This window comes from Petromyzon marinus, chromosome 30 (assembly GCF_048934315.1).
Source record: "Petromyzon marinus isolate PM22_M1 ecotype Great Lakes invasive population chromosome 30, UKy_Petmar_22M1.pri1.0, whole genome shotgun sequence".
In the NCBI taxonomy this organism is placed as follows: Eukaryota; Metazoa; Chordata; class Hyperoartia; order Petromyzontiformes; family Petromyzontidae; genus Petromyzon; species Petromyzon marinus.
Genome location: NC_133696.1, coordinates 10,307,008 through 10,318,387, shown reverse-complemented (window position 1 = coordinate 10,318,387; position 11,380 = coordinate 10,307,008). Strand labels below are relative to the sequence as shown.

The 11,380-nt window shown below is 41.9% G+C and overlaps 1 long non-coding RNA gene across 1 annotated transcript; it reads left to right on the top strand.

The window, feature by feature from the left end:
• The first annotated feature begins 2,696 nt into the window (after nt 1–2,696).
• LOC116947604 (uncharacterized) lies at nt 2,697–11,366 on the top strand. The gene is made up of 3 exons (XR_004403699.2): nt 2,697–4,347; nt 5,886–5,989; nt 7,820–11,366. It is a non-coding gene; the product is annotated as an uncharacterized LOC116947604 (long non-coding RNA).
• Nucleotides 11,367–11,380: the final 14 nt, after the last annotated feature.

The following is an 11,380-nucleotide window of genomic DNA, read 5'->3' as shown; positions in this document are numbered from 1 at the left end:
GTTAATAACGCTGTGTCACAGCCAGTAGGCTTCTCTGACGTGGCTCGAACCTCCAGATTAGCACGCTTGGCTACGTAAGGTGCGAAAGAAGTTCAACATACACAGAGAAGAGCCCAATGGGATGCTGTTCACTCCCAGAAGTGTTATCCCAGGGCAAACTCAAATCACAACTTCCACACTTTTCAATCGTGACACTAGAGACCTAGACGTACCACAGTAGATACAGAACCTCCTACTAAGATGAATCTAGAAGATGATTCACAGATAATATACACACCACACAAACTATGGTACAGGTAAGCAGCGGTCTCAGCTCTTCATATTCCTATTAATGGGGCCCTGGTAATCTCCTCTCCCCTTGTCACTTGATTCTAGTGAGCAATGTGACCTGAGATTCTGCCGAATAATTCCGACCTCTCTCCTTGGGATCTACCCAGGGTACTCGATACAAATTCATTAATCACCATTCGAACCTTCTAGCTTTGAGCTCCATTGTTCAACTAACCTTTAAAACTTCCTCTATCTGACAGTCATTAGGACCTTACAGCTTAGATGATGACGAAAACCTGTATCGGTATAAAGCCACGGTGTGCTCTGCAATTGTCAAGACATTTCTGTTGTCGTGGATTGTGGGTAATACATGATTAATAGAATAAAATAACTGTAGAGTTCATGTAACAGGCCTGACTGTGCTGGTTAGACTAAGAATTTAAAAACCTGCCCAGAGTTCACCTTGCTTAACAGATGCTTCTGCAAAACATTGTTTCATGAAACCCATATACATTAACCCAATTCTACTGCACGAGTAAATTAGCAAAATTTTTTGAGTATTTGGCTGCTTTAAATTTCCACGTAATAAGCCACTTCGTTGTCCTATCATTTTTGGTCAGATCGCTTCTGAAAAAAGAGCCATTTTGCTCAGTGGGCCTGACCTGGTAAAAAAATATTATTTTTAATTTAAAAAAATCATTGCTTATTTATTTTATGATGTGCCAAAAATTAATCGTCAAACACTCAAAGAAAATTGACTTGGGTGTTCCTGCGTTAACTTGAATTGCAAAACAATATAATGAGCATATAATGGGGGAGCTTGCATAGATGAGAGGCGTAATGGCATCTGATGTTTAATGCATAACAATTACAAAGGTCATTGGAGAGGGGAAGTACCCGAAATACAACGCTCGATGTCTGATTTCACTGTTTATGGATGTGAGAGAAGAGTTATTGGTATCCAAGGCCGCCACACATTGTTTGAGGGCAAGGTGTGGATGCTGCGGTTATTGTGCTGCGCCGTGAACCTGATGATCTCCTTTGGATTCCCAGCCACTGGCTTCTACCCCACCCACAAATTATTCAGTTTCATTTATTAGGTCTAGCCCTGTGAGCCATGCGGCCCTTGACTCGGGTGCAACCGCAACAAGCGAAAACATGAACAAGGAACATCTGGTGTATCGGCTTAGGTGAACACACAAGTGTTGCTGATGTTTCACATTGATCCGTGCCCCAGCAGATTGCCGAGGCTTTTTTGCTGCTGCGGAACACACGTCAAACTAAGACGGGTCACTGCATCGCGTGGCACTTTCAGATGCGCTTCTGTGGCCGTCTGGAACGCTCTTCCGCCCCACATTAGGAATCCACTGGGAACTATGCACTTGTCATTCTAGATTGAAATTCCATTTCTTGAGAACTGCTTATTTTGTGTGTAGTTCTCCTTTCCCGCACCTCCGATTAGCACGGTTGGCTACGTACGGTGCGAAAGAAGTTTGACATACATAGGCGTGGTTCCTTTAAAAAGTTGGAGGTATGTTTTGTAACTCCTTAGGATATGAGAAGTAGTAATGACGTTTGTGATAGCCACGTTTCATAGGTGGTATGCCTCGTTCTTAACAGTCCGCATGGTGTATCGTGCAGTCTTCAAATAATATTCCCTCTATGGGAACTTTTTTGCTTGTATCAAAATGATGAAAAGTACAATAATAGGCTTTACCCTTTATGGCAATCAAACAGGTGTTACGATGTTCAACACCAAATAGACACCGTTTTGAAAGACACCAAGTCTGCATTAACTGTGCGTACTTGTGGCAAAACATGCAAACATAATATTTACTCTAACTCTCTGGCTTCTACCTCTCTGGCCTCTCTATTATTTGCATTGTTTGATATTAAGAAGGGGCCATTGCCCCAAAACGTCACCTATTATCTATTATATGTCCTTTGAAGGCCACAGTGTTATTGACGAATGCGTTGAGTTTTCAGAAAGATTGATATCCCTCCCCCTTTGACCCGCCACTGGGGACTTCTGTGTCCCGACAATATATAGTGCAGTGTTTACTCACCGAACTGCACTGACAGGTCATCAATGGTGTATCCAAAACAAAAAAACTATTTGCATATAGTGTACACATCCTCGCTCGAACTTGACAGTGATTGTCACGTATTTTTTTTGTATATCAGATACTGGAATGCTCTGCGACCTCAGTGTACGACTCTTTAGATTTGAGTGAGAATGTTCTATCTTGATCTACCTCCGGTGTTTGATGAGGAAATGGAGATCACATTATCATAACTTTATTTTAACCTTGGGGGGATTACCACGTTTCATTTCTAGGAGGTGACAGTGCACACGTTTGAACACGCTGGTATGCATTTCCTTTTATCAACATGCAAACGTTATTTGCATGTTTATATTGTTGAAAAAAACGTATAACCATGGCCATTGTAACATACGTACGTATATGTTTATATATACAGTATCAACAGGTAGCTACACATGTAGGACAATGTTTCTTAGCTTGCCTGCCTTAAAAAGGGTCACTGTCCAAAACGTGGATCTACTTAAGCAATATTTTCTGTTTTGAGGCAATGCTGAAGATTCCGTTGTCTCTGTGCTTATACACAAGGGCTGTCCTTCCAATTTGTATTGTTACTCACGGATTACTGCTCTGTGTGTGATCCCTGTCTTGATGCCACCAATCCACTGTAGGGTGGTGGTTTCAGATTATCAGAACATGAATGTTTATTTATACTGGAGGAATCCGATGAGCTATAAAGCTGTTTTTCATAGACGTCCTGATGGGTTGGGTCAGAACGTTACAACAACAACAATATAATAACACGATAGGCGTGAAGAGTATAGGAAAGGTAAGCGAATCACTGAAACAAATATACAAATTAAACTAAACTATTTTACTTTATCAGGTAAAGCTCACTGAGCTGTGGTATGTTTACCCCGAGTGGGTACACGTTATGTCTGTCGGGGCTTCATCATAAAGTAAAAAAGAACAACTATGGTTTTTTTTCTTTTACCAGGTCAGGCTCACTGAGTTTTATAACTTTTTTTCAGAAGCGATCTGGCTAAAATGATATCTCAACGAAGTTGCTTATCATGTTCAAATTTAAAGCAGTCAAATGATGTAAGTCATCTAAACGCATGCATATGAGATTGTTAATGTCATTCAAAGTTCCTAACCTGTGCTATGTTTATCCCTGGTGAGTACACGTGACATCTCCAAGGGCTTCGTGAGACGATTTGTGTGATGGGGGCGGTGGCCATACCACACGTTTTGTTTGCAGGCTATGCCGGGAAAGTCCCTGGTTTCACAAAAGGGTGGAGAGAGATATATTGCATATATGTTGTCTGCTTTTATATATTCTGTTACTTATATTCGCCAAAGTGATGTCAATTATTATGTTGCGCTATGTATTATACAATTTTGCGTTTGAATATGACCCATGTTCCTTGGAAACGGTCACGAAGCATTGGTTCAAGCAAGCCTGGCTAACCGATGAGAAGCCAGAATTTGCGTGTCATAATGGACCGATGCTGCTAAAATGATGCAATCTAAGAATGCTGTATGCTTGACGACGAAGTGTAAACTCATTTTTTTGTTTATTGTGAAGTGGACTTTGGTTCTCAGAGGAGTAGGTGGGAGACCTCTGAGCGAGCGGTAGGTTGCGACCAATGTCAGATGGAGCCACTCCATCACTCCCTGCGTGGGTAGTGACAGCGATGGAGCTGACGTAGCCGTGTACACGCGGACGGGGGCTGACACTGCCCGATTGAAAAAAAAACCAATGACAATGTTTCTGGTTGGTCACTGGTTTCCACGCCATACGAGTATTAGCATGACCTAGCCTGTGTATCCATGCATAGCAGTGCCTAAGAACAGTGACACATTGAAGCAAACCTCTCAAATCGTGACCATTGAATGGGGAAACAGGGTGATCGGCTGCGCTGAGCAGATCTGAATTAAAATAAATAATTTCGAGCCCTTTGTCAATCCACTGCTGAGTGAGGCCCTCCGCGCCGCCACGCCGACAATGAGAGAATAAAGTCAGGGCAGACAGGTAAGTGGGCACAGTGTGGCACTACGCCGCGTTGTTTGAGTCGTGCTGGATACAGAGTGCTCCTGTAAATGTCAAGGGCAAGTGTTAAAAAGAAACATATATATGGGTTTGAGTAATAAATTGCACTTGACAAGCTTTTTTTACAATATATATGTAACTTTGGTACGTCTTTATTTTTACTTACACGTCTTCATTGTGTTACATTTGAATATGTACTGATCACAGAATCGTATAAACACACTGAACATTACAGATATAACGTACACAACGCGTAACTTTGCGTGCAATTTTACCTCGGCTTAATAGTTATAATAGTAATGTTTGTGTGCAATTAATTATCTCAGCTTAACCTCATATTGTTTTAGAAACTCAACATTTCTGTGAATAACCCTACCTTTAAATAAATAAATATGACGTTTTGGGCAATAGCCCTTTTTCATAGCACATGATTTATGTAATTTATATACTTCTAGTGCTTATGAAGAAGGGCTATTACCAACTACACCTATTACATATATTATTTTCTTTAAAGGCAGGGTTATTTAAAATAATAGTAGTGTACACAACTGCCAACACATCTTCACAAAATAATGTTTATACTGTTTATGTGTGTGTATATGTGAAGCCGACTGAGGTTAATGGTTATTTGTATAGCTACTCCGAATGTGCTTGCTAACACATAGGCACTTGTCGTTGACGTCACGTTTCGTTGCACGCGAGCATAGAAATGAATAACTCTAAGCCTAAAAATTTGGATGCAATACCTAACATTGTTGACATTTTGATTTAAAGCTTTCGTGACTGCAGTAATTCATATTCTTAGTTTTTTCGGTAAAGTCACGTTGAAGAGAAACAACAAAATAACAAAATATATATAAAACAATAACGTGACTTTACCGAAAAAACTAAGAATATTGTTGACATTGTACGGGGTTACAGTTACAACTGCCAGTTCAGGTGGCATTTGTAAAATATCTCCTGAAGGAAGTGCTGTGTTAATCTCTCTGTTATGTTATATATTTTAATAAAATTGTGTTAAATAATGTTTCACCTTAAACAAGTGCGTGTAATTATTTATGTAAACACAATGGAACTTCCTCTGAGTGCTATCAAGCATTAACTGCTCCGATTAATTTTATACTGTAATCATTGTTATTTCAACAATAGATGAAGGTGTATTTGGGGGCCCAGACCCGAAACGCAAAATAGCAGTTATGAGATTGTTCTCGGGAACTATATTCGTTCCAAATGTAATATTTATTGAAAGCTCTTCTAGGAGTCGAAGTTGACTTCTCCCCTTCCTGAATTTGAGGGCACAAATGGCCGCCATTTTGTTTCAAGATGGTTGGCATCTGCCAAAATATTCTCATTAGACTGACAAAAGTGTTCTATTTAATAATAAAAAATAGAATTACGGTCGCCACAGTGCTGAAAGACAAATAGGCAGATGGGAATTGTGATTCCATTACTTTCAGGCATTTTAATGAAAAGGCTAATATTGTATGTATGTGTCTGTTTGATTTTTGACGCATCTACAGCTATTTCAATAATCCACTTGCTGGATAAGAGCATACCCCACGTCTTCCGTGTTATTTGACCATACTTCACCACGCTGATCAATCCGGGTCAGCGACACAGAGAGGTATATTACAGCAAAGGATGTTTCTGACCTGCACTCTACTGCCCACGACACAACCTATAATCAGATGATTATTCAGCTTGTTGTAGCATGGTTGGAGCTCATCTCCCTCAATCATCAGACTTTTAGTTTAAATCCCTGTTGTGAATAGACTCAGCCAATCATCCCTATGGGGTTGAAAACGTCGGTTATATGCTGTGGATATTCACAAATTTGTTCAACATTATTGAAGTGCCCTCTTCATAGGAATATGGAATTTTAAATACCGATTCAGGTCTAGTAACAGCATACCTGTCAACCCATACGGTTTATCCGTATTTTTGTGCAGGGAAATTTAGTTTTCAGGTCCATACGGCGTACAGCCATTTCAATACGGGCAGAAAAGATCGTACCGCTAAATAAAAAAAATCGTGGGACAGCTTTTTTTTTTACTCTGGAGAGTAGCAATCCCCGTAGCAGCCGACAAATTTGATCCAGAATGAAGAGGCTCTTGGTACAGATCATGCACACAAGCTACATTTCCACGTCCGGTTTCCCAAACACAAGCCACGCCACAGCACAGCGACATCGGCAGCGTTACATTCTGGGGCAAAGAAGGCGACATTCGCGACGCCGACAGGCAGACATTTGAAAGAGTGGGGGAGCCCGACCTATGCTCAAGGGCAGTACGCAGGATGGGTGCGGACGTTTGTTTGTGTTTCTCCCTTGTGATGGGACTTTGTAGGATGGACGTTGAGATTTCTAAGGGCACGGGGTGACCAATAAGGTCTGCATAAGTCTGTAATAAGGTACGCACTGACAAGGGGTTGACAGGTATGTAACAGGGGTGTGTAGCAGCCCTTGGTTTGAACAAATAAGCTGAATATTATTTATCAAAATGTATTATATACATAAATAAATGTGTTCCGAGGCATCACACATTCACTGTTACACAATACAATACTGGCCAAGAAAATTTATCTTACGATGTCCTGTCGATGATGGATTTTCCGAAAATGTTATAATAATACATAAAACTCAAAAGGAAATGCCACTTGAGTGAATACGTCGTGTTGTGCTGATTGTCATGGCGTGATTGGCAGGTGAACATCTCAACAATGTACACATGAAAACAGTGGTATGTCCAGGGGGAGGGGGAAATCCCCCTCTGCACCCCCCCCCCCTGCCCACCACAACTTTAGAGACCCCAAACGTTTTAGAGCCGCCTCTGCATGGGACATTATTGGTATTTACTGTAGAAAATGTAATAAATGTTTATTATTTATGTAGTACCACATTTAACAAGCCTGAATTTTCTGGATCACCGCCCCACCCACCCACCTGTCTGGGAACTTTCTAGATCCACCTCCGCATGGGAAATCCAACAGAGCAACACTTCACAGCAGATATATGCTCAGAGTTCAGCATTGCCTTTGGATCGCGGAGACATTTGGAAACGCACGGTATAGTTACAGTGGAGGCCAACAAAGGTGCAAAACCCCGAGTGGTAACAGCAACTTGAAAAGGGAAGGGGAAACCCTACCACAAGTAGTTTTATGGTTTGACATTTTATTGATGAGTGGCAGAACACTCTATTAAAACATCGGTTATACATTCCAATGCAGGTCCCTGCTAAAGAAACGCCTTGAGTGAGAGGAGACTGTCGTGGGTGAATGAACGGAATTAATATTACGATCATTTAACTGTTGATAGCTTTCAAACTGTTGTACCCTGTTGATATTACAATACGCAAATATCATATTTGCCCAGGTAACCAGATTAATTAAAACCAGCCCTGGTGTTCGTTGACGTTATGCTTATCATGAACTTGTGGTGCGATCTTTATCTTTTCAGAACATCTGAAGAAACATCATCCCCCTTATCTCCCCTACCCCCATAAAGAGTGGTTACCAAGGGGTCAGTGTATCATCCTGGTCGCATTGTTGGACTCCGCAAGTTGCCATCCACTGACATAGAACATATTTGCCATCCGCAGATTTAAACCATCTTGAAATATATCCGGAACATATAAAAAACAGCGAAAATGCATGTAAATTGCATGTCAAATGGAGACATTTATATTACACCTGATGGCAAAAATTCTACTCAATTAGGAGGAATCCACTGCTCCACGAACCGTGATGAAAATATTTCAAGGGAGCTTCGTCTGCGCGAAAACGGTGGTGCGCGGGAAGAGAATGAAACCAAATTGACAAACATCTCACATTCTCAGCAAACAATCGAAAGAGTGGACGCACTTAACACGTGTTCGCCGGGGGAGCATAGTCAAAATAGATACGTCGCAATGGGTACGTCCCCGCCGCCTTTCGTTCAAAACCCTCCTCAGCCCACAGACGAAGAGTTGTCTGCCGCGTTTGTGTTCGAGAAACTTCCGCATCGCACGCCCTCCTCTCGTCCCGTCTGCCACTACACGGGGACTCACCTTGGCCCCCCGAGTCGGCACGGAACCTTCTAACGGATAAGCAAATGTTGAGAACGAAGAGTTACCACGCTTGAAAATGACCCCTTGCATCCACGCAAAAAAAAACTGTGGGTGATCGTACATAATACGATTAATGTATTGTGCTGTACGCTAATGTCCCTGCTATTCTAAATAGCTGTGGATAACAATATGAATTTACTGCGATGTACACTGTAGTGTAGTGCAGCATTTTTGTTGCTGGATCCTTGACGTTTTCGAAACTTCGGCCTGTGCTCAGCAACTTAAAAAAAGACTAATTGGCCCAATGTATGCTGTATTCTCGCTGTAATATCGCCACCAATCCTGTGCTGATATTGTTTTACTCATTGGTGCACCAGTGGCCCAACAATGCCATTTTGCTCGATGCCAATCTCTGTGCCAATGCTTACGCGATATTCTGTAATGTTGTGGGGCACCATCACGCTATCCATTCATTTCAAATATGTACCTATTTTCCCGCATATAGCCCGCAAACGCATATAACCCGCAGACGCATATACCCCGCAAAAATAGCGTTTTGTGTAAAACAAATTTCAGATAGCCCGCACCTCCATATACTCCGCATGCATCCATATCTTTAACGTCGTTAACGGTTATTACACTCGGCTCGCAGTCCACAGGTCCGGCTCTCCCAGCTACCAGCCTGGCAGCTGAAACGATCGTTCATGTTTACAAAATACTCTTTGCCTCTGTCCACCCAGCGGTTGGGTAGACAACAGTCAGTCGGTCAAAAGGTCACACGTGGTTGGGTAAAGTGTGGGTACTCACCCCTCTTCCGAGATGTCTGGCGAGCGTGGAAAAGTCGACCAAATTACTGCTAGAGGAGGTCCTTCCTCCTGCATTGGCACGAGCAAAACCTTTACCGTTTATAGTTTCACACATATATAAGCTGATCTGTAATAAGCATTTTAGATTTCGTATGATCTTCATTTGACACTCAAATTACACATCACTTATTTACTCTGCATCGTGCGCTTTCAGATGCGCTTCTGCGGCCGTCTGGAACGCTCTTCCGTCCGATGTTAGGAAACCACTGGGAGCTATGCAGTTTAAAATCATCTCGATTGAAAATGAATTCCTTGAGAACTACTTGTTTTGTGTTTAGTTTTTGTCCTTAGCACGGTTGTCTACGTATGGAAGAAGTTCAACATACATCGGAATATTTGAAATAGTTTGAAACAACCAATGTACAGTGAGGGAAAAAAGTATTTGATCCCCTGCTGATTTTGTACGTTTGCCCACTGACAAAGAAATGATCAGTCTATAATTTTAATGGCAGGTTTATTTGAACAGTGAGAGACAGAATAACAACAACAAAATCCAGAAAAACGCATGTCAAAAATGTTATGAATTTATTTGCATTTTAATGAGGGAAATAAGTATTTGACCCCTCTATAAAACAAGACTTAGTACTTGGTGATAAAACCCTTGTTGGCAATCACAGAGGTCAGACGTTTCTTGTAGATGGCCACCAGGTTTGCACACATCTCAGGAGGGATTTTGTCCCACTCCTCTTTGCAGATCTTCTCCAAGTCATTAAGGTTTCAAGGCTGACTTCAGCTCCCACCACAGATTTTCTATGGGATTAAGGTCTGGAGACTGTCTAGGCCCCTCCAGGACCTTAATGTCCTTCTTCTTGAGCCACTCCTTTGTTGCCTTGGCCGTGTGTTTTGGGTCATTGTCATGCTGGAATACCCATCCACGACCCATTTTCAATGCCCTGGCTGAGGGAAGGAGGTTCTCACCCAAGATTTAACGGTACATGGCCCCGTCCATCGTCGCTTTGATGCGGTAAAGTTGTCCTGTCTCCCTAGCAGAAAAAACACCCCCAAAGCATAACGTTTCCACCCCCATGTTTGACGGTGGGGATGGTGTTATTGGGGTCATAGGCAACATTCCTCCTCCTCCAAACACGGCGAGTTGAGTTGATGCCAAAGAGCTCCATTTTGGTCTCATCTGACCACAACACTTTCATCCAGTTGTCCTCTGAATCATTCAGATGTTCATTGGCAAACTTCAGACGGGCATGTATATGTGCTTTCTTGAGCAGGGGGACCTTGCGGGCGCTGCAGGATTTAAGTCCTTCACGGCGTAGTGTGTTACTAATTGTTTTCTTGGTGACTATGGTCCCAGCTGCCTTGAGATCATTGACAAGATCCTCCCGTGTAGTTCTTGGCTGATTCCTCACCGTTCTCATGATCATTGCAACTCCACGAGGTGAGATCTTGCATGGAGCCCCAGGCCGAGGGAGATTGACAGTTCTTTTGTGTTTCTTCCGTTTGCGAATAATCGCACCAACTGTTGTCACCTTCTCACCAAGCTGCTTGGGAATGGTCTTGTAGCCCATTCCAGCCTTGTGTAGGTTTACAATCTTGTTCCTGACATCCTTGGAGAGCTCTTTGGTCTTGGCCATGGTCGAGAGTTTGGAATCTGATTGATTGATTGCTTCTGTGGACAAGTGTCTTTTATACAGGTAACAAACTGAGATTAGTAGCACTCCCTTTAAGAGTGTGCTCCTAATCTCAGCTCGTTACCTGTATAAAAGACACCTGGGAGCCAGAAATCTTTCTGATTGAGAGGGGGTCAAATACTTATCTCCCTCATTAAAATGCAAATCAATTTATAACATTTTTGACATGCGTTTTTCTGGATTTTTTTGTTGTTATTCTGTCTCTCACTGTTCAAATAAACCTACCATTAAAATTATAGACTGATCATTTCTTTGTCAGTGGGCAAACGTACAAAATCAGCAGGTGATCAAATACTTGTTTCCCTCACTGTAGAAGTGATATTTCATGAGCGTTCTCCAAGTAATCTGCATAGCATGTGCTGTATATAAAAAAAAACATACACGTGGTGTAAAAAAAAAAAACTTTGATTGCTTTATGAGTGATTAGGACACATAGTGTGCATACTTGACACGGTCAATGTGT